Genomic DNA, 26,752 nt, shown 5'->3' on the forward strand with positions numbered 1-26,752 from the left:
GTGGGTGTGGGGCTTACTGGGGCGGCCGCCGGTTAGGGGGCTGCTGGGGAAGGAGCCCTGCGTTGGGGCGGGCGGACTCAAATCGGTGGCCAGCGCCAGGATGACCACTTCTGCTGTTGGCTGGGTGGGAGCAGGAGGCCCCCATCCCGGACGCTGGTGGCTGGTCCCAGGAGAAAGGTTGGGGGCAGGAAGTGGGGCCGGTCAGACAGCCGAGTTCAAACTCCAGCCCCAACCTACGGGGTGAGATCTCGGGCAAGTCCTCCCCCGCTCACCAGTTTCCCCATCCGTCAGATGGGCACAATGATGTCTATCCCTTGGGGGACGCTGTGACGATTAAACGAGAGGATTCATACAAAGTCCCAGGCCCACGGATTTCGCAAACAATTAAAATGTCAAAAATCAACTTGAGTTCCTGTTGTAGGGTGCCAACTTTATATTTTGCCAAAGCAAGAACACTGAAAACAAAACCAAACATCGGCTACCGTCTACTGTTACCATCACTTCACAGAAGAAGTGGTATTTGGACACGAAAAGGGTTGGCGGCATCTGCAAGAAAAGGGCGGGCCCGTCAGTAAATGCGGACAGCTCAGCCCGAAGCCACTCGACTTCGCCCTTACTTTGTCCTTATTTTTTCCCTTCACACTTGGGACCAGGTGTGGGCAGCCCCAGTGCGGGCCTGGGACTCAGTGGGAACATTCTTGGTGGGGCTGCGTCCCTCCCCACTCCTTGCCGGCCACTTCCAGCTCAGAGCCGGAGAACTTACCGCCTTTCAGAAAGGTGCTCTCTGATCAAAGGGGCCCCTCCCTCCGTGTGGTTAGTCCCAGCTGCCACCCAGACTTGCCCCTTGCTTCCTCCCCAGGCCCATCCAATTTTCTCAGCAAATAGGGTGCTATTGGGAAGAAGAATCTGGCCACACCAGGCCCACTGTAGGAGATGCAGAACTGAACACGCAGACAGCTGAGGAACAGGAGCCCGCCGATACCTTAGTGCCCTGGGGCCGGCATGACCCTCCGAGGACGGGAGACCGAGGCTCAGAGAGGCCGAGTGCGGTTCGGCTGGTGCCCCCGTACCGCCCACCGGGCTGGGTTCCCGAGGCAGGTGATGAAAACTTGGGTGTAGAGCCCTTTCGCAGCAGAATCAAAGCTGCAGACGGAGGGACTTCCCTGGTGGTCCACTGGCTAAGACTCCGTGCTCCCAATGCAGGAGGCCCAGGTTCGAACCCTGGTCAGGGAACTAGATCCCACGTGCCGCAACTAGGAGCCGGCACAGCCAAATAAAGAAATAAATAAATATAAAAAAAATAATAATGTTAAAAAAAAAAGCTGCAGACAGAGGTGGGCATCAGTCCGTTGCTTCATTTCAAGGTCATGGGCTCCAGGCTCTCCTTACTCGATGGTAAGACTCCAGGATCCCAGCTGGGCTTGGAAGGATGAGTCTGGCAGGGACCCGAGGTGTGGGGATCCACGTGGCTGGTGCACACAGGCACGTGCGCGCGCGCACACACACACACACACACACACACACACACACACACGGCAGCCTCCCAAACTCCTGAGTCCCGACCTCCTCAAAACCACCTCCCCTGGGTGCGGGGACTGTACATGTGCACGGAACCGCCCTCCTTGGGGCCCTTTGGCTGTGCTGCAAGGAGCTTCAGGCAGGGAACGCGGACAGACCTGGGCTCGAGTCCCACTCCACTCCACCCCCAGTTCTGTGACCTTGGCTGGGCTGCCCCCGACCCTGAGCCTGCGGTTCCTCGCCTGGGACACCTGCACCCAGCACAGGGCCTGGCACACAGCAGGCACTCAACGCAGGCTTGCCTGTGGCTGTGGACTTGGTGGGAGGGCTCCGGGGACGGGCGTGGAGGCGGGAGGGCCCTCCCTGCCCGTCCCCACTGCCTGACCTGCCTGCCTGTGGATCGCTCCTGTTCCCACGCTGAGGCCGAGGAGCAGGAAGCTGGGGTCCCCGGGGCGCAGGCTCTTCGGATGCCCTTGTCGGTGGTGGGGAGGTTTCTGTGGCTCGCTCCTTCGAAAGCGGCCGAGGAGCTGCCCGGATCCCCAGCACGCGGGCGGTTTGCTGTACACCTCGATGAGTCAGGGGGACAAAAGCCAGCTGCCGGGGGGCGGCTGGGGGTGGACCAGGGCCAGGTCGGGGCGGGGAGAGCCCCTGCCTTGTGCGACAGGCTGGGGGTGGCGTTTCTGGGTCGGGGAGGTGAGCGGGGTTTCTGCTGGAGGGCGGGCCGGGGTCACGGGGCCTTGGCTCCCAGGGGGCCTGACCGAGTCCCCGCGGCCCCACAGATGCGCACCTTCTCAAGTCTGCAGGCATGTTTTGGGGCCCTGGAGCAGGAGGCCAGCTCCTCAGCAATTTCTGGTGGGTCACAGACCCTGGGTGTGAGTCCTGAGAGGTTGTGCAGCTTCAAGGTGCCTGCCCGCCACAGATGGGGAAACTGAGGCTTTCTGGACTCTTCCACAGGTATTACGAGTGCCTGGCTCTGTCCTGGACCCCGAGGACCCAGAGGAGGATCTTCCAGAGCCCCAGGCTCCAGGGCCCCCGCTCTGCTGGGAGAGACAGATCTGGACCCACGGCGCCCTGAAGTGCTCTCGGCTGGACGTGCCACGCTTGGGCGAAGGCCTGGGTCTGCTCCCACGTGGGGCGGGTGTGTGCCGGGGCCCAGAGGACATGGTCCCAGAGAGGCCTCGGAGGGGGAGGTGCTCACGAGGCGGAGGCCAGCTCAGGCCCGGGGAACGCCGGACAGAGGCCGGAATCCCTCCATTCATTGGTCCGCTCACCTCTCTCTCCCTGATCACCTGTTCCAGGTGGGTCCTGTCACCGCCGCAGCAAACAGCCCTCAGCGGCTTGCACAGCACAGGGGTTTACCGGCTCGTGTCTCAGTCCACGTGGGTGTGCGGGGGGTCAGGCTGTGCTCCGGGGGTCATTCAGGACCCCAGGGTTGCAGGCCGGGTACCTCAACTCCCACAGTGGCTTCACGGGCTGGAAGATTTCTAGGGAGGGGGTTCGGGATCCACGCCCGTGGAAGGGGAGGACGCGGGAGGGGGTGGAGTTCGGCAAAGCTGAGCTGTGACGAAGCCTCAACAGGTCCTCAGCCGACCCCACAGGGAGCTCAGGGGCTGGTGGGCCCTTCAGAGTGGTCCTGAGTTTGCAGAATGCTGGTGGGCCTTTACTCTCATGCTGACCAGTCACTTGGTGCGGGGTGCCCCTCAGGAGAGGGGGTGAGCCTTGGGCAGCTCTCTTCAGGCCACGTGTTCCCAAAGGGGCTGGAAACTGAGGCTTGTCTATCGGGACACAAGGTCCTGCAGGGGCAACTGGGCAGCACACCACGGCCTCCGCTGCAGATGGCCCCGTGCACGGCTCAGACCCACCTAAGTCCCGGGAGGGAGCCACTTCCTCAGGGTTGCGGTGGGTCTCTCTCCCTAACAGAAACTCAGGAGAGGAAAGTTCGTGGGCAGACTACAGCCCTGGCCCCCGCAGCGGGCCTTCAGGCTGCAATGATACGCATCACCTCCCCGCTCTGCTCTCTGTTCTAGGTTCCCCTCGTCCTCAGCCTGTACCACTTCTGCCCAACACCTGCGGGCTCACCTAGGGGCTCACCCAGACCGTCATCCCTGAAATGTAGGAGCCCCAGGTCGCCATGTCCTGCTCAGGCTGTGGTCGCTGCACTTTCCCATTCTACCATCAACACTGGGCAGCGATGTACCAAGGGGTGCCCGGCGGGATCCCCTGCACGCCACACAGATATCTCTGTGTTGCCCCTGAGGGACAGCAGTTCTATTTCCTGCCGATGTGGCTCCATCAGCCCCACCAGGATAACGATGTCTTCTCTCTGCGGGTCCCTCGGCACAAGAAGCCAAAGTGCCCGGCGTCAGCTGTAGCTTGTAGTTCAATGAGACTCTTACTGTGTCCCCGGTGGAAGCTCCAACAGAGCCCTGAATTGCAGAGACAGGAAGCACGAATCCCGCAGTGGTCGCTGGGAGAGACAGTAAGTGTGGCCACTTCTGCTTCCACCCCGTAGTTCTTGGACTCATATATTCCACCCAGCAGGGACAAAAAAGGTCACTGATTGAGAGTGTGCACTGCATCCCGAGGACAGCACCCCGTCCTTGCAGGGAACTGCCTTGAGCAGACCTTCAGCTCTGCCTTGGACAGGCTATCCCATCACTCGATCAGGCTGGCAGCTCCTGGGTGGTGTGGCCCATGATACGACAGTGGACCCTACGGTCATAGGCTCACTCCAGCACCCCCTTTTCTGCAAAGTGGGTCTTTGGTCTGAAGTGATGTTACATGGGCCTCACGCCATGGGACTGAATATTCTGTGAGCTTTCAGATGGTGGTGCTGACTGAGGCCCCATGGAAAGAAAAGGCAACCTGCATCCCTGCTATTTCTTGATTCTTGTCAAAGCTCATCCTTGCGTCGTCCAGGATGGAAGATGTCAAATGGAGTTAACTTACTTCTAAGATGCTGATGGGTTTCTTTTAGGAATGGTGCCATACTAGGGGCTCAGCCTTTGTCCCTGTCGCTGGCAGATTGGACATTCAGCAATGGCACTAAATAGACCAGCCTTAGAAAGTGGGAACCCATGTTGCTGGGCTATCTTAACCTCTGCCATCATGGCTATTCCATTCCCATGCCCACTGTTCCAGCACCGGGGTGGCCATTCAGAGGCTGGCTGCTGCCAAGAGGTCAAGTCACTTAGTCTATCTGGTTTCTCAGGTCTGTTCCTGGAGTGGGTGTTTTCTAGTGGGTATTAATATGCAGTACTTTGTGTATACTCCGCCTGTGTATGCTCTGTCCACATGTTTCCCCCCCAGACTTCCCTGATCTTCTGATTTTTCTGATCTTCTAATATTTCTCCTTCCAGGCCCCTGACCAGCTGACCGAGCCATTTGTCACTGCCCATGAGTCCATCTATACTCGAACTTTGGGCTGCATCTCCTTCCACACAGAGTGCATGACTGACCCAAGTCTTGCAGATTTATTTGGAAGATTCTCCCTCTCTACTATTTTTCAAGGCCGTTCCAAGTGGCTTGGAGTAACCACCATCCAGTTTTAGTTTGTGACCATATACTGAACCATCACTATACTCACCTTATAATATACCCGCCATATACTATACCCACCGTATATTACACCCATCCGTGAGCCAAGCTCAGACTTTCATCCTCCATCAGCTGATTACAAAGATCCCATGTGGTTACAGGTGTGAGCTGAGGGAGAGGCACTGGTGGAAGTCATGGCATCTGGTCCTTGATTAAACTTGTGCTTAATCTCAGATGTGTCACTGCTATTTTCTGTTGGAACACTGCTGGGCCTAACTGACCTTATGTCTTGGTAGGTCTGATAGAACCCATTTCACGGTGGCCAATTCTGGCCACACGGTCACTTGGTTTCCATGGTTGAGCACAATCTCTAGCAGGGCCCACACCACAAGCTATTTATTGAAAGATATATAATTCTCCATTGCAGATGTCATGGGCTTGCTCCAGAAACGGAGGCATTTGATTTGACATTTTCCCATTGGGGTCTGCCATAAAATCCACTTGGCATCTTTTCCAACCATTGATAACCTCTAAGATCATAGCATCTGACAGATCGTATGGTCCAAGGGGCAGGGAGGCTTGCACCGCAGCCTGAACCTGCTGCAGAGCCCTTTCCTGCTCCGGGTCCCACTCAGAGTTAGCATTCTCTTGGACCACCTGGTACAGGGTCAGGGAGGTATTCCCAGGTGTGGAATATGCTGCCTCTAGAACGCAAAGAGAGACCTATCAGGCGTGGTGTTTCCTTCTTCATGGTGGGGGTGTGGGTAGGGGGGCAAGACACAATTATTTGTCCTTTGCTTTTGAAGGGATGCCCTAGATCACAGGGTCCCTAATATTTTTACTGATGCAGCAGGCATGTGAATCTGTACAGGGTTTATCCCTCATCCTCTGGAAATGAGGTCTCCAATGTGTTCTTCCAGTTTGGTTCTCATGGTATCATCACAGAAGCGGACCAATGTGATGCTCGGTGAAGTGTCCAGGCGGGAATAGGATAGAGACTTCAGACGATAACGTGACAGGGATGAGAGCGATCATAGCCCTAGCGCAAGGCTAAGTGTACACTCTTGTCCATTCCAAGTCAATGCAAACTGTTCTGGATCCTCATTTCTCATGGGGATGAAAAGAACACAGCAGCCCCCTACCCTGTACCCAAGGCCATGTTCATCTCGGCTAACAAAGACCACATCTGGCACAGGGGTTGCAGTTGCAGCAACTGCTGGACTGAGTTAGTAGTCATCCACTGCCACCATCCAAGATCCCTCAGGTTTTTCTGGGCCTGACAGGCAAATTAAATGGAAATGTGATGGGGACCACCACTCCTGCGTTGTTTACATCTTTAAAGGTGGCATTCGTTTGTGCCATTCTCCCGTGTGTTTTCTTTTTGGTTTACTTTCTTGGCCCAGATGGGGGAAGGTAGTTTCAGATAAGGCCAAGGGGGGTTGTACCAACTACCAAATAGGTCTATCTGAATCGTTCATTCCAGAACCAGGGAAAAACCACAGGACCACAGACCTGGGGACTCTCAGGAAGCCACAGCAGGGTCAGGACTCCACTGATCACCTTGGCCCCATCGGCCTCATTCTAACAGGATCATTCAGTCTCTGGTATCATTTTCAGCTCGAATCCTGTGTCCAGCAGCCTTCAACATGTCCGGGCATCTTCCTTTCCCGGTGTAAAGATACTCAAATCAGTAGCCCTAACGCTCATCTGGAGAAGAACTGGAGCCTTAATACCATGTACACCTGTGGTGGCCCAGGGCCCTTCTTCCTGGAGAAGTGCCCACCTTCCACGGATGGATTCCTGGTCTGAAAACTGGCTCCAGATTGGAAACCAGGAAAGGAGTCATGACTTTTTTACTGGGGCAGCTACCTTCAGGATGCTGATCACCATTCCCGATTTCTTCTTACCGTACAGATTGCACTTTACCCTGCTTGACTGCCAGCTCTTTTTGCCCCATGTTCTATTAACAGATTAACCATTTCCAGAGCCCCCTGCCTGCCGCCATGACCCTGCTGCTCATTACAGTGGGTTGTTTCCGTCTGGTTTCCGACAGCTGCGTACCGCCGCCTCGCCTCTACCGTGTCCGGACCCTGTCACCCCCTTGCTGGTTCTGCAGTGTTACCTCCTGGCTATCCTCTGCCCCGGATCTGGAAGACAGACATCACGGAACTTCTCTGTGGTGCTCATGCTTTCCTTGCATTCCGTACTGCTTTGGTGAGTGGTGTACCTTCCAGGTCTCTGGTACAACTGTCAACTCGAATCCTGTGTCCAACAGGCTTCCACATGTCTGGGTGGCACATCATGGGATCCATTCCTATTGTACTGGCTTTTCTATCCTTAGGGCCCTGGGCCTCCCACTGGACTTTCCCCATCCATCTAGCAGGCGAGGGACAGCAGGAGTAGGACAGATTGGGCCATTGCCATGGGCCAGGCCGGAGGGGTGAGTCTCACATTACACTGGGCAGAGCTCAGCACAGGCTGCTTTGGACCATAGGGAAAGGGAAATGATTCGATAACAACCCAGCTGGTCTCTGCTCCAAGGGATTCAGGGCGAATAAAGTGAGCTCGCCCACGTCGGGTTGCACTGCTCACGGTGAGCTAGGGGACCTCACAGCCAGGCCCCCCAGGACACCCTGCCAGTCTTTCCCTTGAGCCTGCCTGCTTGAGGGCTCAGGACCCAGAGGGGCCCCAGGCACAGCCCTGACCCCAGCCTGGAGGGGAGGTCGACTCCTGACTAGAGGATTGTTGCACCGGGGGCGTGGCCAGGCCCCGCCAGAACCATCTGGAGGAGCAATGAAGTCTTCCCAGCAGAGGGGTAGACGGGGAGGCACACCAGGACGGGCGCCCTGGCTGCCTCCGAGCACGTGTCCTGCAGTCAGAAGGCAAGGGAGGGCACACACACAGAGGGAACAGCATAGGCAAATGTTCAGAGGCAGGGGAATCCTGGCGACTTTGAGGGACTGGGAGGCTGGAGAAGGGGCCGGTGGGGAGGGCTGGGAATACTCTGCTGAGGATCCAGAAAGGACATTCCAAGTTCTCTGGAAGCGTGCCTTCTTCACGCTGCCCTGTGCCTGGTGGACGACCAGAGTCAACTTTCCAAAACATAAACTCAGGCTGTGTCACCATGGGATCGAAGCCCTCTGTGGCTCCCCACTGCGCTGAAGCCCACACTCCTTCACTGGCACAGACGCTGCATCCGGGCAGGGTCCATCCACCATCTTTCCTAGACCCACCTCTCCACAGGCTCCAGCTGCTCTGGCCCTCACTGTCGCACATACTCTGTGGTGGCTCTGCTCCCAGGGCGCTTCTGCTCCCCCCCTCGAGGCCTTTGCTCCTCTGTTCCTGCCCCCCTGGGATGCTCGTCCTCCATTTGTTTTCTGGTTAATTTCTACTTGGTCCTCGGGAGTCGCCTCCTCCAGGAAGCCTTCTCTGATTCCCTCCCCAGCACAGCGCACGGCCCATTAGGTTATTCTGCAAGATCGCTGCCGTCTTTTGCCAGGACTGTCTCCTGCTCCAGGTGGAGGCTTTGCAAGCAAGGCCAGGGGCCGTGCTGGATTCCTCTCTGGGGCCCCAGCCTCCAGCCTGCAGCCCAGGGCAGCGCAGCCCACAGCCTGAATGAGAGGGAAGCGAGGAGATGACGCTCTTAAGCTCTGGAAAGACATTTTCCCAAGCGGCTGGCAAGGCCCCCGCCCGCTCTGGGGGATTTTCCAATCCGCTCCAGGAAGGCCCAGCTCTGAGCACACTGGGATCATTCCGGGACACGGCGAGGCCCACTTCACCAGGCCTGGCCACGCGCAGAGCACGTCTGAAGCTCCTTTCTCCTGCTTTTCCCTTTTCCCTTTTTCCCTCCCGCTTTTCCTGGCAACGGGGTGGTTGGAGATGAGGAGAGATGAGCCCCCCAGAGCCCTTCTCTCCTTGGCAGCCTCTGGCCACATCCAAGGCCTCATCCCAAGGTATGCAGCGCCCTTGTGAGGCATAGAAGTGAGCCCGGCCTGTCCCTGCCCACAACGCCAAGGACCTGCAGTGACGAGGCTGGGAAGGAGCTGACTGAATCTCAGAGGGTCGGTGTCAGGGGAGCCTGGCCTGGCTTCCCTGCCCCCCTCTGTTTGGTGCTCCTGGACCTGTGGGTCGGGGAGGGGAGTTGCTCAGAGCTGGCTGTTGGCAGCTGGGGCGCTCCTGTTGGTCCAGGGGTTGAGGGGGAGGGCTGCAGATGGCTAGGGGCAGGGAGTGGGCGGGGGCAGGGGGAAGAAGGGACCGGGTCAGCTGTGCCAGCGTGACGGGCATCTCCTGGGATTTCCAGAGACTGAGCAGAAACTCTTTGCAAAGGGGGCTTGTTCCTGGCTCCGTCTGGCACCAGCTGAGATCTTCTGGGAGTTGTTTTGCTCTTGGTAATTGGTGAGAAGTTTGTTTCTAAAAGTCTGCCCAGAACCCCAAAGTGGAAGCAGGCAGAGTGCCAGCATGAGCGGAGAATGTTCTTTTCAAACACATTTTTATAGCAGTGCGTTCAGGTCTGCTCTTTGGACTTTGCGCGTTTAGAATTTGGAGTAATTTAAACAGGCTTGGGTGGGGCTCACCTTTGCCCCCTGAGGCCCTGGAAGACAGAGGGGCGTCCCTGGCCCTGTAGAGCCAGGTATCCTGGGGCAAATGACCTCACGCTAATCACAGGCACTTCTTATCTGTGCAGGAGAGCTGGCCCCTCGGGGTGTCGTTGGCTTGGCCTGGGTCCCGCTGCTGAGAGTAAAGGAGGAGGGGACCCGCCTGGCCTCCTCTGTGGTCAGAATTCAGTGCCCTTTGCCAAGTGCTCAGCCAGTGTAGAAAGGCGTGTGTTTGCCCAGCCCAATCCCGGCTCTGACCCCGAACGCAGCTGGTTTCTGCTCTCCCCAGACAGCTGCCACCCGGCCAGGCTGCCTGGCTTCCACGGGTAGGTTGGGAACTTTGCAGAGAGAGAAATGAGACCCCTGTATCCCCTTTTGCACGGTGATAAGGTATTACCTGGGGAGAAAAGTCCCCAGGAAAGTGATTTCCTGAGCCTGTGGCAGCAAGGCAAGCCATCAACCTCTTTACGGCTGGGTGACGGCATTGAGTCACTTGCCCTACTGGGCCTCAGTTTCCCCATCTGTCAAATGGGGGGGGTCAGGCTGATTGTCCTTTAGAGTCCCATCCTGCTCTAAAATATTGTCATGTGACGTTCTCTGCCTCAGTTGCCCACATGTAAAAGGAGATACTTCAGGAAGCAGCTTCAGAAAAGAAGTGTGAGATTTGATTGGCAGATCCCGGTAGCTTGAAGAGAAGCAAATTTTAAAATGGTGATAAATGGGCGCGATGGAATGTTTCTAGCCTGCACACAGGGAACGACGGCAGCCTCCGTGCCGAGCTGTTTACCCACTGCCCTCACCCACCCCCGGATGGGCAGGGCCCGTCTGCCTGTCTACAGCATCTTCCCCTGGTCGGTCCTCAAAGAAACTGGATGTTGCCCGGGGTAGGGGTGGCACGGACTGGCACACATATAGGCTCTTCCTCTGCTCGTGTTTGGCAGGGAGGCTCTGAAGCTCGTGGTGTGTAATATATTCCAGAGTCTTGCGGGAGCAAATTACAACCCTGGCGGGGCCCGGCTGGATACAGGCACCAGGACGTCCTGCGGGATCGCGGCTCGCCCCAATCTTAATAAACAGTCACGGTGACCATCCTGCTGCATCCAGCACTTATTAGGTTAGCCGAGTGCTGACTGTCTCCTATGGGCTCTGTGTGGTTTATTATCTCCATCCTCACACCCAGCTTGGACAGAGCGCCACCTTCATATGATGGAGGTGGAGAGAGGAGCTCGGAGAGTTTCCATCACGTGCCTGAGGTCACGCCGTGGAGGTCCGCCCCAGGGTCACCGGACTCTGCAGACTGCCCTTGGGGCCTCTCCCCCTCCCCACTTAAAAAAGTATAGGATATGAGTGTGTTTCATGTTTGGTAATTGTAATCATTGTTGCTTTTGTTGTGGTCATCCATGTACAATGCTTGGTGTCAGTCTATTTATCCCTTGTAAAAATAAAATAAAGTGTGTGTGTGTGAAAAAAAAAAAAAAAGTATAGGAGACCCGGTGGATCCCAAGACCGTGTTAGAGGTGCGTGGATGGACTTTTACATAATTGTACATTAGAAAACAAGTTACCCCATCAAATCTGGGATTTCACTGAGAATATTGCCTAGGAGAAAATCAAGGCTTAAGAAGCGAAACTATTTAGGATTGAATTTAAGAATGATATGAAGTAAAAATGTGGTCTTGATTGGAGGATGACAAAAAATCAGGGACTTGGGAGAAAACCGAGTGTTGTACGAGCCACCTCCGTCAACCCTCCTCCCTCCTGGACCCTCGGGCTCTATCTGCATCCCCGCGTGCCCTGATACCTCCCATCTCAAAGCCCTCTCCCTGGACCCCAACCTCTGGCCAGCTCTCCGCACCCCATTCTGTCTCAGGGAAAACGCCTGCAAAGAATGACCCCCTCTGTATCTCCATCTCTCACACCCTGTGCAGTCTGACCTCTGCTCCCTCCACCTGCAGAGGCCGCCATCTTAGTGGTCTAGCGCCACTCTTCAAGGAGGTCCAGTGGCCTCCTTTGGGAAGATCTGTTGGCTGCACTGACACAGCTGGCTGCTCTCTCTCAGGACTTCTGGGCCCCGCACTCCTGTGGCATCCCCTCTTTTCTCTGGATACTTGCCTCCAGGCTCCTCTGAGGACCCCCGCTTCTACCAACCTTGAAACATTGTTCCTTAGACCCCCTTTCTGATGCCCTCCTTGCTCTCTCCTTAGCTGGTCTCATTTCCTCCTTCAGCATTTACTACCAACTATAAGCTGATAATAGCCCCACTTGCATCTCCGTGCCATCTTCTGAAATCCCGACCTGCCTGCTGGAAATCTCCCCTTGGACACCCCCAGACCCCTCAGACTTAACTGCCTGGGCTGAGCCCTGGACCCCCACTCCCCCCACACTGCTGAGCTGGCTCTTCCACCTGCAGTCTCTGGGGCCAGATGAGTTTCAGCGCTCCGCGGCTCCTGCTGTCCACGATTCTTGAGCCCTCCCTCCTCTGGAACGTGTCTGGGATCTGACCACTTCTCTCCTTCTCTCCACCACCCTCCTAGTCTAAGCACTGTCATCTCTCATGCTTCAGGGACCAAACTGCCCGCTTCAATCCACTTAGACAATAACAGCCAGCAGGACCTTTGAAAGACACGAATGGAATCTAATCGCTGCCCTGCTTAGAGCCATCGTCTCCACTCCCGTCCCGTCCCCCTGGGATAAAATCCAGACTCCTCAGCATCTACAAGGCTCCCACAGAAACGGCTGCAGCAACAAACCTCTGTTGCCAGATGCTTAACTTCGGGTGGGAGTTAGTCCCCCTTTTACCTGCTGACTCGGGGGACACGTCCAGGCTCCCACGCAGCTCCTCAGTGTCAGCGGCCCAGGCTCCTTCCGTCTTGTGGCTCTGCAGTTCTCGTGGGTCTAAGGTGGTTGTTTGAGGTCCTGCCATCCCGGTGGGCAGGGGAGAAAGGGAGGGTGAGTGCGACCAGGAAGGTGGACACAGTCCTGCTCACGGCCATGGACCAAGCTTCCTTACGTGACCACACCTGGCTGCCAAAGAGGCTGGGAAATATTGTGTTAGGCTGGGTGGTCGTGTGCCAACTCTTCTATTACTACAGAAGAAGGGCAAAGAAAAATGGAGGACAGCCGGAATTCCTTCCCAGGAAAGCATGGTCTGCCCCTACCCTGAGTAAGCTCTCTGAGCCTCGATGCCCATCTATAAAACGGGGTGGGGGGCTGTGAGGATCCGATGAGACGGTAAATGGTGCGTGAGTGCTCTGAACCCCATCAGGTGCTTCTCCAGTGTTGCCTTTCTCCTTCCCATCCCTGCCCCCATCACCTGGGATTTGGCATCTGTGGCTAGTGAATCCTGGGTACTGTTATGGAATCAGCACTTAGTAGGGCCAGACAAAGGTGGTTCTGCAGCATCTCCCTCATTGCCTTGTCTGTGCCGAGCTTTTGGCGCAGGGGGGCCTCGGGGGCCTCAGGAGACGAGGCTGGCAGGGTAGGCGCAGTTGGTGCGTGGCAAACCGAACCTGTCCATTCCAGAAGCTTTTTGGCACATTGTTGAAGCACTAGATGACTTTGAGAAATGTCTGTGTGTTTTTTCCCCAAGTGCAGTTATTTTTGCCGCTGTGAAATGTTCTGAAATCTGACAGTTTTGTTTCGAGTCTTAGCCCGATGGGAAGATGGAAAGGAACACTGCCTCCCAGTTCTGTGGGTCTCCTGAGGACACCCAGATCCTGGCAGAAGTGGCCAAGGAGAAGCCTGGCAACCAAGATCTCCCAGGGGTGGGCGCACAGTGGGTCAGGAGCACAGTGGGTCATGCCCGGGAGCGCCCAGACCCACTCAGGGCATGAGACCCAAGGGCCGATTGGGCCAATGTAAAAGCACCTACTGTGTGTCAGCCCCTCTCCTACCAAACATTTATCGAGCACCTACTATATTCATTTGTCAGATGTAGACTGTGCACCTACTGTGTGCCAGACCCTCCCCCCACCAAACATTTCCTAAGCACCCACCATGTGATGCAGGGGCATGAGAGGGCTCTGAGCAAAGAAGTGACAGGATCGCCTCGCCATGCATGCTGGTGGGGAGATGGATGAAGGTGATGCTGAAGGGGTGTAGACCCCAGAGGAGAGAGAGATGGCTCATATGCAGACCCTGCTCGTCTGAAACCCACGGGGGTCCTGCCAGGATGCAGCGACGGGGGGATCTGAGTGCACCAGGGGACTGGACATCACCCTGGACTCACGGCTGCTCCCATCAGCTGTCTGGCCCCTCCTCCTCTTCCCAAGGTCACGGCTCTCCAGGGCTGGGCCAGACACCTCTGCTCTTCCCACCTTTCTTCTAGCTGATCTCACTCAGCCCACATCTTCACAGACGGCGTCTTCACCACCATGGACGCCGTGTGCTTCTCCACTCTGGCATCTTCAGGCCCCTCTTGTGTGGTCCAGTTACCTGTCGGGGACCTCCAGGCATCTCACCCTACGTGTGTCCCTCCTAAGCTTCTCACGTGCCCCCCTAGCTGCCTGGGCTCTTTTGGTGCCCATCTCAGGTGCTGGCCCCACTGCTCCTGGACCAGCAGCATCTTGGCTGCCTTCTGACTCTGGGGTCCCAGGACCCTGGCACGCGGATTATAACGCAGTTGGCAAACGTCCCTGAGAGCTGGCTGAATGCCAGGCACAGCGCCGAGGGCTTTACCCTCACCACCTCGTTGAATCCCAACAACAGCCCTGGCAGGCAGCAACCACGGTGATTTCCGTTTTCACAGATGACAAAACTGAGACCCAGGTGAATAAATTACCGGACGACACACAGTGAGTCCAGTATTTCCCGAGAAATCCAACCATCGACTTAACCCCACATGATAGCTGGGGGAATGGGAATTGAGCTATAACAACAGTAATTTCAGACACGTGGAATAGTGTTTTCATGTTTACAAAGTACTTTTCTACATTGCTATGGAGACGGAGGATGCAGCCTTTCCCTCTGAGAGGTAGGCCTAGGAGTAACTGACAGTCACACTACAGTGAATTCCTGGTTAAAAAGATAAACAAAAACATGGCAAGGTCCCCGCCCTTCCTCCCCAGCCTGCACTTTGGGGCCTGCACGGAGAGACACTGCTGCTCTATTAGTTAGTTACAGGGCTGGTGGCCGTAACAGAGATGCCAACATCACAGTGTGCAAAATAAGGATGTTTCTATTTCTTCCTTTCAATACAAGCCACACAGGGCCGATACCTCAGCTTCCCGGCTCCTGGGGCACGGGCTCCTTCTACCCCACTTCTGATGCCTTCAAGTACCTTTCACCTCGTAGCTCAAGAAGGCCGTGCCTACAGTCAGACCCCAGTGCAGCCAGGGAAAGAGGGGAAAGAGAGTGGAGCATATGGCCCTTTCCTTAAGGAGCTGCATGCGTTACCTTTGCTCACATCGCATTCACTGGAAGTTGGTCACATGGCCACTCCTAGCTGCCAGGGAAAAGGGGGACATCACCTTAGGTGGGTGGCTCCGTTCCTAGCTCAAACTTAAAGGGCTCTGTTATTAAGGGATGAAGGGGCAAAGGGACATTGGGGAACAGCTAACAGTCTATGCCACAGTCCGCCCCTTTGGGCCCCCTGGTTTCCATGCAGACTCTACCTTCAAGACCCCGGACACACTCAGCCCCTTCTCTTTGGAACAACCCTGAAGTCCCGCCCAGGCGCTGCCTCTGGCCACGTCCGGGGTCTGAAGGTGATGCACAGTCGTCCTATCAAGGCCAGATGAGATGCCTCAAGAACAGGGAAGCTCTAAATGAAAAAGACGAGTGGTTTATAGCCCCCCTTGGGTGATTAGGGGGCAGGAACAGCAGAACTGCTGAAGAGATGAGCTCGGACAATGCAGCTGGTGCTGGCCCAGGACCACGGTCACACTCGGCTGGGCAGGTATCGCCACCACTCTGCCACGGCTGACCCCTTTGGTCACCCTGCCTCTGCTAGCTGGGAGGGGCGCCGTGTCCACTGTCCCCCTTCGTCCCCTCTGGTCCTCTGGGAGCGCCCTCCTTTCCCACCCCAGGACTGGGCATTGCCGACTATGCCCTTCCTGGTGGCCGCCAAACCTGCTCAGCATAACTCGGGCTGTGTCTACACGTCTGGGGTCCAGGGATCTCTCTGGGGGGCGCTCGAAAAACAGCAAGCTCTGGAGAGCTGGACCGTGGTTTTACCTGGCGACACAATTCCCTCTAAAACTTAGTAGGTTTCTTCGCATCTGGTTTGTTTGCATCTGGTAGTTCCATGTTGCATGTGACTTCACCTAAAGACCTCGTCCAGACCTGGCTTTTTAGTCTTATGAAGCTGGTCTTTTGTTTCCAGTCCCCTGTTCTCAGCCCATTTCATAGCAGCTACCTTGATGTTATCTGAACCACAGGCTTGGGTGGGGAGACAGTGCCTCATTCATACCAGGGCCCCCAGGCTGGCTCCCCTTGCCCGGCTGAGGATTCTTCCTGGGACGAGCTGGGAAGGGATCGGGCCACCTCTTTCCTCCACCAGGACTGCACCTCCAAAGCCATCTCCAGAACTTTCCTGTATCACTTCCTGAAGGCAGCACGCAGCAGCCAACACACACCTGCAATGAGTCTTTCAAGCCAGTTCTAAAGTTCCAGGGGCCCTCAGGATGTGTTCAGCTTTCCAAGCGTCACAGGGAGCGTTTTTATGACAGGATTTCCGCAGCACAAGTGTCAGCAGCTTTCCAGCTCACAAAATCTGAGTCCTGGACTCTGGAGGTCAGACCTTGGAGGTCTGGGTTTATTGTAGCAGTGCCCTTAGCCCCACCATGTCTGTGTACCCACATCTGTAATGGTCAGGATACTAGCTTGGCTGCTAGAACAAACATCTTCCCCCAAACCCCCCCTCCCCAAAGTGGCTTAAACATGATGGGAGTTTCTTTCTATCTCATGTTACAGTCCAAATGGTTCAGGATGATATGGTGACACCACAACATCAGGAATCTAGACACGTAGGCTACAGGTCTACTGGCCTCAAAAAGAAACTTTGAGCTCATGGCCTAAGATGGCTGCTGCAGCTCCCTCTATCCCATCTGCATTCCTGCCAGGGCCAAGGAGAGAAGAGGAAGAGGAGGACACGCCCCGCCCCTTCCTCTCAAGCCCAGGGCCTGGAATGTACACGTCAGTCTCCTTACATCCCGCAGCGAGGAGGGATCTGAGGCTCAGGATGCCCCGTTGCTTGTGTGCGTGTGTGTGTGTGTGTGTGTGTGTGTGTGTGTGTGTGTGTGTGCACGTGTCCGCGTCAGCTGTTGTATTGCCCAGGTCTCTCTACCCCTTCGTCCAGTGCTCTTTCTTCAAGCAGCTACACTGGAAAGAAGCAGGTCTGGGAGAGAAGCGAGATTCTCCATTCCAACCGTGAAATGCCTGCGATCAGAAGTGGGAACCCAGGGCATGGAATGACTTGCTGACCTGCCTTGTGCATTGTGGTCATCTGCCCTCGAGGCCCGGGATGCCCGCTGCCCGAGCAGCTGTGAGCCGGCCAGCTTGTGGGTGAGCGCTTGCTGGCGCGCGCCGCAGACCTGGCAGGGCCGCCGAGCCCCACCTTCCTTCCCTGCCTTGCTCTCATGTTGCCTGCTGTGTGCGCCTCATTTTTCTTTTCACCTGTAACGTGGGGTTAATGCTTTTGTCCTGTTACTTCCCACGTTGCTTTGGGAAATCAAACGGGAGGCTGGAGGCGAAAGGCCGTCAGCTGGAACGGGCCGGGCGCTGTGCCCTGCGCGTGGCTGAACGAGGGACCCCGAAGGGACTTTGCAGATGGGATGAAGCTAAGGGACTTGAGATGGGAAGATGGTCCTGGATTACCCGGGTGGGCCCAGCGCAACCTCGCGGGTCCTTATAAGGGAAAGAGGGAAATGGTGGGGTCAGAGTCGGAGAAAAGAGGATGCAGTGATGGACACAGAGGTCATGGCGATGCCCTGGGAAGACAGAGAAAAGGGCCACGACCAAGGCGTTCTGGTGGCCTGTAGAAGCTGGACAGGGCAAGGACGCAGATTCTCCCCTGGAGCTTCCAGAAGGAGCCAGCCCTGCCCACACCTTGATTTTAGCCCGGTGAGACCATTCTGGACTCCTGACCAACTGTAAGGGTATACATTTGTGTAGTTTTCAGCCACGAAGTTTGTGATGATTTGTAACAAGAGGCAGATATGTGAGGGGCCGGGGGTGTTGGGACTCAGTGGGATCGCAGCTGGCCGAGATGCGGACAAAGGGAGAACCAGTGGGCCGGGAGGAAGCACACAAGGAAAGGCCCAGAAGGAGCGTGCGGGCTCTTTGCTGAATGGTAAGCAGCCTCTCAGACCAGCATGTGGGATGCAGGGAGGGGCTCCATGGGGAGGCCGGCCAGGAAGGCGGGGGGCATGTTGGAGGGGCCCTGAACAACCCCACTGAGGGGCTTGTACTTAATTTGGAGGAAGAGAGACCCGCTGGGATGGTGTTCAAGCCCATGGAGATGCCTCTGGGCCAGGAAATGACCGGAGTGTCAGAAGGCAACTGGGAAACGCGGCCTCACATATCCTGAGTGCTTGTGGTCGCAGTGTTGTGCAAAGTTCTGGAAGCCGGTGCTTGTCAAGATGTACCCGGGTGTGCAGGGCCGCGGAACGGATCTTGGGTCTGCAAGCCCAGAGCTCCAGCAGCAAAGGGAAACCAGAGGCAAAGACGCGGAGCCTTTTATTGAAAGTGCTTTCGGAGACACCCTACAAAAGTCCGCGTCCAGTGTCCTCTGGCTTTCTGGGGAGGGGGTTGTCAAACGTGCGAAACCCTCTGAAAGCCGAGCTGGGGAGGGTCCCTGGGAATTCTGAAGTGGGGCACAGCCAAGACGCACAATAAAAAGAAATGTGTGACGGTGAAAGAGACACATTCAAAATTGCATGTTTTTCGTCTTCAGTGTTCACGGAAACATGCCCATTAGCGGGAGTGGGCGGAGCGGGGGTGGGTAGGCCCAGCGGAACACGGCGAAGGGCTCTGGGGAACAGGATTTCTGCGCTCAGCAAAGACGCCACCCCGGAAAGCCACGTGTGGACGCGTGCGTCCAACCGCCCCACGGATGGTTTCAGATCCTGCAGGGAAGAGAAAAAACACACTCTGAATATTGCCAGAATGGTATTTGAGTAAACAGTGTGGGCAGCTGCTCTCCCCTGTCGGAGCCAAAGAAAGTCTGCTGTCGTCCATGAAGAAAACGCGTTTGACGAGGGACCCGTTAACCGGGGGCTGAGCTGCCTTGAAGACGGGGCGCTCCCACCCCAGGGGTCTTTGAACTCTACCCGGAGCAACCTCCCTTTAGCTGACCGTGCTCTCCCAGGTTTGGGGGTCTTTATTCCCCTTCTAGGAGAAAGTGCTAATTGTGCATGGGAGTGGGAAACAGTCCCCCTGGGAGCTGCAGCCTGGCTTGAGTCCGAGGTGAAGATGTGAGAGCCGCTGGGAGGGCCTGGTGCCCCCCAGTGGGGCAGGTAGGGGGGGCGGGGAGACTCAGGACACGCACCCCTGGCGGCCCGGGGAGGCCATGCCAAAGCCTGTCCAGCCCAAAGGTCAGAGTCACACAAAGGATGCTCAAGTTCGCTCACTCCCACTCGAATGACCCGAAGTGTGAGAGCCTAGCCTCTCCATCGGCAAAGCGCCTGGGGATTAATTAGTTTAATTGGTCCCTGCTTTAGGCCAAATAGTCAGTGTCAAAAGAGAAAAGTAAAAGATACTTTCCCATTTGGGAAGACAAAAACGGCCCCTGGCAATGGCAGAGGGTGGTAATAACAACAGAAAGCCTTTGCGGGAGTTGACTTGAATGGCCTGGGAAGGCAGCTGGACCCCAGCTCAGACCCTTGTCGCATACCAAGCAGAGATGGGGGCCGTCTGGGAAAGGCCGGCCCGGGAACTTGCTCTGGCCAAGGCGCCACCCTGGCCTCGGCAGAAACATCTCGGTCCAATCAAGCCTCATTATCAGGGGGTTCTGCCCCCCGCCACGAACGCCCCCAACGTCATTTGCAGGAGGAAACAGGCAGGCCCTGAGAGGACTGACTGGTCCTGGCTGTGCCAGGCTGGGGCCTGTGGCCTCCGATTTGCGTGCATTAATTGCCATGGGGCTGGGGAGCCTGGTGGGGAGATGGGCTTGAACCAGGTCCACCCACGGCTGTCGTTAAGATGCCCAAGGACGTGTCCTGTGTCTGGAAGGTGGAGGGGTGCTGGGGGAGGGGCCAGAGCCCACAGCCCAAGGTTCGGCCAGCTGTGTGACCTTGGGCAAGTCACTTGGCCACTCTGGGCTCATGTCCCGTCCCTCAGATGTAAATCGTGCGTGTTCACCGCTGCAGCCCCTGTGTGCGTGGTTACGATGAGCACAGAAATGCTTTGTCACAGCAGCCAAGGGCGTCTCTTGTGTGAGGACAGTCTGCAGTCCCAGAGGAGCTGTGACTAGTGCGTGACTCACGGCACAGGCTGGAGGAGTGGTCCCAGGTGCATTTTCCAAATTAAGGACGGTTGACAATATCAGGGCTGGAAAAAGTGTTTGGGGACAAAACGTGATGACTTTAAAAATCCATCTGGATCCTTTCTGTTTATATTCTCCTACCCAAGTCGAGGTAGAAAATATTTATCTTTGCTGTTTTACAAGCAGTGGCCTCTGGCCAGATGAGACGGTGACTTTGGTCCACGGAGTTCAGAGGACAAAGTGGGGAAGGAAGCTCCACCGTGAACTCTCATTGTGTCAGACTACCTTGGATATACCAAGGGTGGCACTGTTTTTTGTTTGTACTTCACCTTTAGAAAAAATTGTGGTAAAATCTACATAGCATATTATATACCATTTTAATAATTTTTAAGTGCTTAGTCAAGTGGCATTAAGTCCATTCACATTGTTGTACAACCATCACCACCATCCATTTCTAGAACTCTTTGATCTTCCCTAAACCGAAACTCTGTGGCCATTAAACAACACCCTATCCCCTCCCCCAGCCCCTGGCACCCACCCTTCTACTTCCTGTCTCTATGAATTTGACTTTTCTGAGTACCTCATTATGTGGAATGCTATTTGTCCTTTTGGGTCGGGCTTATTTCACTCAAAATAATGTTCTCAAGGTTCAGCCATGTGATAGAATAAGTCAGATTTTCCTTCCTTTTTAAGGCTGAATAATATTCCGAGAGGCCTTTGGTTTTATTCTGTGGAGGGATGGCAGTGGGGAATTCAAAGAGAGAAAGTGGGGTTGGCCCTGATCCAGCTGCCAGAAGGGACGTGGGAGTGGCCTCCGCAGGGGGCGGGTGGGATGGAGTTGCTGAGGCTGACTCTGGGGGAGGATTGAGGGAGACTTCATCACTTCAGTAGCTGAAATGGAATTCCTCAGGGCCGGAACTAGGGTGAGGCACTGGCATTGCGTGCAAAATTTCAGGGGGCATCCGCAATCTCAATTATCCAGATAAATCCCATTTTACTGCAGTATTTAACAAAATCAAAGTAATGCAAAAAATCTGTGATGAACAAAGTACCAAAATTTGAAGTGAAGACAGGATTAGTCTTAGTGGTTTTTCTCTTTGTCTCAGGCTCCAGGAAGGGCTGTCATAGCACAGATCTTGTCTTTATTTTAAATTTTGGTATTCTGTTCATCATGGATTTTTTGCACTATTTTTGTTTAAGTTGTGGTCAAATATACATAACATAAAACTTATCATTTGAACCACATTTAGGTGTACAATTCAGTGGCATTAAATACATTCATATTGTTGAGCAACCGTCACCACCATCCATCCCCAGAACTTTCCCATCTTCCCAAACTGAAACTCTGTCCCCATTAAACACAAACTCCTTATTCTCCCTCCCCCAGCTCCCGGAAACTCCCCTTCTACTTTCTGTCTCTATGAATTTGACTACTCTAGGTAACTCATAGAATTGAAATCACAAATATTTGTTCTTTTGTGACTGACTTATTTCACTCAGCATAATGTCCTCCAGGTTCATCCACGCTGTAGACAGTGTCAGAATTTTCTTCCGTTTTATGACTGAATAACATTCCACTGTATGAATAGACCACATCTTGTTTATCCATTCATCTGTTGATGAACTTTTGGGTTTGTTTCCACCCTTTGGCCATTGTGAATAGGGCTGCTATGAACACTGTTGTACAAGTATTTTTCTGAGTCCCTGACTTCAATTCTTTTAGAAGTAGAATTCCCGGATTATATGGTAATTCTGTGTTTAGCTTTTTGAGGACATGCCAAACTGTTTTCCATGGTAGCTGCAACATTTTTTTTTTCCCACCAGCAATGCACAAGAGTTTCAGTTTCACTACATCCTTTCCAACACTTCCTATTTTCCATTAAAATAAAAACAAATTGGGGCTTCCCTGGTGGCGCAGTGGTTGAGAATCTGCCTGCCAATGCAGGGGACACGGGTTCGAGCCCTGGTCTGGGAAGATCCCACATGCCGCGGAGCAACTGGGCCCGTGAGCCACAACTACTGAGCCTGCGCGTCTGGAGCCTGTGCCCCGCAACAAGAGAGGCCGCGACAGTGAAAGGCCCGCGCACCGCGATGAAGAGTGGCCCCCACTTGCCGCAACTAGAGAAAGCCCTCGCACAGAAACGAAGACCCAACACAGCCATAAGTAAATAAATAAATAAATTTATTTTAAAAAATAAATAAATAAAAAAAAGTGTAGCCATCCCAGTGGGTGTGAAGTGGTATCTCACTGTGGTTATGATTTGCATCTCCCTAATGACTAATGATGTTGAGCGTCTTTTCATGTGCTTGCTGGCCATTCCTGTAACTTCTTTGGAGACATGTCTGTTCAAGTCCTTTGCCCATTTTTGAATTGAGCTGTTTATTTTTCGTTGTTGTTGAGCTTTTTTTGCATAACTTTTGACTTTGAAAAATATTGCATTAAATGTGACTTATCTTCATTGCTGAGCTTTTTGGTGTTTCCTTAAGTTTTGCTTGAAGTGAGTGCCTCATTTGCCTCACCCTAGTTCCAGCCCTGGTTCTCTGGGGGAGGAAAGTTCCTGGAGGGGAGGGAGACCCGCAGGGTGGGAGAAGGGCAGATGAGGGGGAGCGGGGTGCGGGGGCCGGGTGGGAAGGGCAAGGCAGAGGGCTGAGGAAGGTGTGACCCCTGGTGTTCTCATGGCTGCCACGTAGCAGCCCCTCCACTCCAGCAGGAGCCTCCCACGTGTGGTTTATTAGAGAAAAGAAGGGAAAAGGGTTGAGTTCCATGCTTGGGCCAAGCCCTGGGGGAGGTAAAGCAACAGCTGCAAATGTGGTGCTAAGGATGGGGACGCAGAGGAGACCTGGAGGAGTCGGGTGCTCAGCAATGCCAACCTCTCAGGGAGGCTCGAGGATGTGTGCCTGGCCGGTCCGGATCCTTCCTGGGGAGGAAGACCCCAGAGACAGTGCAGACTCACCCCCCACCCCACCAGTCGTTGACTTGCCCAGTGGATGCGTCTGCTGGAGAGGCCCACTCCCCAAGCTCAAACCGCTCCCCTTTTCCAAAGGACTCCTGCCCTTCCTGTATCCTGGGCAGCATGTGGTGTATCCATCACCACAGCCAAGCCCAAAGGTGGTGGCAGTGCCGTCCCAGCTCTCCAAGGAGCTGAGAGAACCTCAGATTCTCACCAGATTCCAACCCACACCACAGCACTGTTAACACCAAACTGGGACCGCTTTGTTCAGGCTCCTGGGCAGCAGTCTGAGGAGAGTGGTTACCAGGTCATTAATAACACATCAGTTGGCCTTTATTCTCAACGACAGAAGAGTTCTTTCTGGGAAGCTCAGCTGAAATGCCACACCCAAATTTGATAAAAACTATAAACCTACAAATCTGAGAAGTTCAACAAATATGAAGTAGAATAAATACAAAGAAAACCACACCAAGGTATATCATAAGCAATTTTCTGAAACCAGAGTGAAAGAAAAAATCCTAAATGCAGGCAGAGAAGAATGAGACATATAGAGAAACAATATACAAATGACAGTAGTATTCTTTTTGAAAACAGTGTAAGCCGGAAGTCAATGGGGTAACAGCTTTAAAATAGAGAAAGGAAGAAAGAAACTGTTCATCTAGAATTCTATATTCTGCAAAGATATCTTTCAAAAATGAAGGCAAAATAAAGAGTTTTAATGGCGCCAGCAGACTGGTACTACAAGAAATATTAAAGGTAGTTAATAATAAAGGAAGCAGAAAGAAAATGATATCAGATGGAAAACTGGATCTACAAAAAAAGAGGCAAGAGTATTAGAAGTGGCAAATATGTAGAGAAATGTAAAAGAAAATTTTTAAATAAACAAAAGCTCATTTTAAGAGTGATTATTCACAATGATACTTGTGGCATTCTGGCAGTTCATAAGTGTTATTTAAAAACTTGAATTAATATAGCTAAATTATAGATGTCATGTATACTCATTTCATTTTGATACAAATAGAAACTTAATAATAATAAACTCTTCAATCTATTCCCTGAAAGAAGTAATGTTTGATTGTCAACCTTCTATACATTTTGTATACGAAACATTAAAATATACAAACATAGATGTAATATAATTTTTTATTTTACATGAAATGTTTAACATTATTCTGCTAACTGCATTTAAAAACACTTATTAAAAGAAAAATTTTAAGACAACTGACCATTTAAAACAAAATATCAACAATATACTCTGGGGCTTACTATATATTGAAAGGTAAAATCTACAAAATATCAACAATATACTCTGGGGCTTACTACATATTGAAAGGTAAAAACAACAATAGCACATAGGATAAGAGAATTAAATGAAAGAATATTGTTGTAGGATACTTACGTCGTATGTGACTTACAACAGTTGAAGGTAGACTGTGATAAATTAGCTATGTATATTTTAAATCCTGGAGCTACTCCTAAAAATTAGAACAAAGAGATACAGTTTATTAGATATCTGTGGAGAAAATGGAATTAAAAAAACACAACTAATTGCAAAGAAGAAAGGAAAAAAGGAGCAAAAGACAGATGGGACAAATAAGAAACAAATGAAATTATGGCAGACCTATACCAAATGATGCTGATAATTATATTAAATGTAAAGGTCTAACTTCTTCAATAAAAGGCTGAGACTGTGACACTGGATAAAAAAGCAAGACTCAGCTATTTGTTGCTTATAAGAAACCCATTTTAGGGAGAAAATATTTGCAAATGAAGCAACTGACAAAGGATTAATCTCCAAAATATACAAGCAGCTCATGCACCTCAATATGAAAAAAACAAACAACCCAATGCAAAAATGGGCAGAAGACGTAAATAGACATTTCTCCAAAGAAGATATACAGATTGCCAACAAACACATGAAAGGATGCTCAACATCACTAATCATTAGAGAAATGCAAATCAAAGCTACAATGAGGTATCACCTCACACCAGTCAGAATGGCCATCACCAAAAAACCTACAAACAAATTCTGGACAGGGTGTGGAGAAAAGGGAACCCTCTTGCACTGTTGGTGGGAATGTAAATTGATACAGCCACTATGGAGAACGGTATGGAGGTTCCTTAAAAAACTAAAAATAGAACTACCATACAACCCAGCAATCCCACTACTGGGCATATACCCTGAGAAAACCATAATTCAAAATGAGTCATGTACCACAATGTTCATTGCAGCACTATTTACAATAGCCAGGTCATGGAAGCAACCTAAGCATCCATCGACAGATGAATGGATAAAGAGGATGTGGCACATATATACAATGGAATATTACTCAGCCATAAAAAGAAATGAAATTGGGTTATTTGTAGTGAGGTGGATGGACCTAGAGTCTGTCATACAGAGTGAAGTAAGTCAGAAGAAGAAAAACAAATATCGTATGCTAACACATATATATGGAATCTAAAAAACAAACAAACAAATATAACAGTTCTGAAGAACCTAGGGGCAGGACAGGAATAAAGACGCAGACGTAGAGAATGGACTTGAGGACACGGGGAGGGAGAAAGGTAAGCTGGGACGAAGTGAGAGAGTGGAATGGACATATATACACTACCAAATGTAAAATAGATAGCTAGTGGGAAGCAGCCGCATAGCACAGGGAGATCAGCTCAGTGCTTTGTGACCACCTAGAGGGGTGGGATAGGGAGGGTGGGAGGGTGGGAGGGAGATGCTTGAGGGAGGAGATATGGGGATATATGTATATGTATAGCTGATTCACTTTGTTATAAAGCAGAAACTAACACACCATTGTAAAGCAACTATACTCCAATAAAGATGTTAAAAAAAAAGAAAAGAAACCCATTTTAAATATACAAAAGTCAATTGTTTGTCCACATACTAGCAAAGAACAGTTGGTAATTGAAAATTTAAAATGCTGTATTATAAATGTGTTATATAAACAAAAAGCAAAAGGATGGGGGAATACTGAAAAGGCATAGGAGCCAATCTGAAAGAGCTCCCAATGGCCAAAGCTGTAATAATATTAGCAACAGAATAAACAATGATAGTATTGGATTATAACCCAAATAATAAAGTAAATATATTTTAGTCTACAGAAATATAAATTAATAATGTAATAAATAAATAAATAGGGGACAAAGAACGATACCTCCTTACAGAAGAAATCCAATCAATACATGTGAAAAGGAGTGAGGGGGGAATAGAAGAATCACTGTTAGAATTCCACAGAAACCATGGAGGCAAGGTACACTAATGGATGCTAAAACTAGTGGACAAAAGTTTAAGAGGAAACAAAACCTTTGCATTGTCTCAAAGTATCTCCCTGCCCTAAAGTTACGAATTACAAAAAGAAAAATAGTGGCTATAGAGTGGAGGAATCTGACAGACACCATCTTTACCAAGTGATGAAAGTTCGTGTCACCAGTAATAAGACACGGTAGCACCGGGGACTCACTGATATAGCTCACGTTACTCCCGTGGTATTCTTCTTAGTGATGCAGAACCTCAAATAATTATGAGAAGGCGTGAGACAAACAGAAATTGAGGGATGTTCTAGGAAACACCTGACCTCTACTCTTCAAGAGTGCCAAGTCCTGAAAGACAGAAACACTGAGCAAATGCACCGACTGTAGTGGGCTAAGGAGGGCGCCGACTAAGGGCAGTGTGGGATCCTGGGTTGGATCCTGGAAATGAAAAGGAACGTTGGTGGA

General features: G+C 52.5%; 1 long non-coding RNA gene across 1 annotated transcript in view; it reads right to left on the reverse strand.

The window, feature by feature from the left end:
* Positions 1–16,891: 16,891 nt before the first annotated feature.
* Positions 16,892–26,752, reverse strand: part of LOC309654825 — a 32,523-nt gene continuing 22,662 nt past the window's right edge. The window contains exons 2-3 of the long non-coding RNA XR_014260461.1: positions 24,423–24,498; positions 16,892–18,714 (exon numbers count right to left, since the gene is read on the reverse strand). This is a non-coding gene — a long non-coding RNA (uncharacterized lncRNA). The remainder of the gene's footprint in view (positions 18,715–24,422; positions 24,499–26,752) is intronic.

This window comes from Balaenoptera physalus (assembly GCF_965194825.1).
Source record: "Balaenoptera physalus genome assembly, chromosome: 2".
NCBI classification, from domain to species: Eukaryota; Metazoa; Chordata; class Mammalia; order Artiodactyla; family Balaenopteridae; genus Balaenoptera; species Balaenoptera physalus.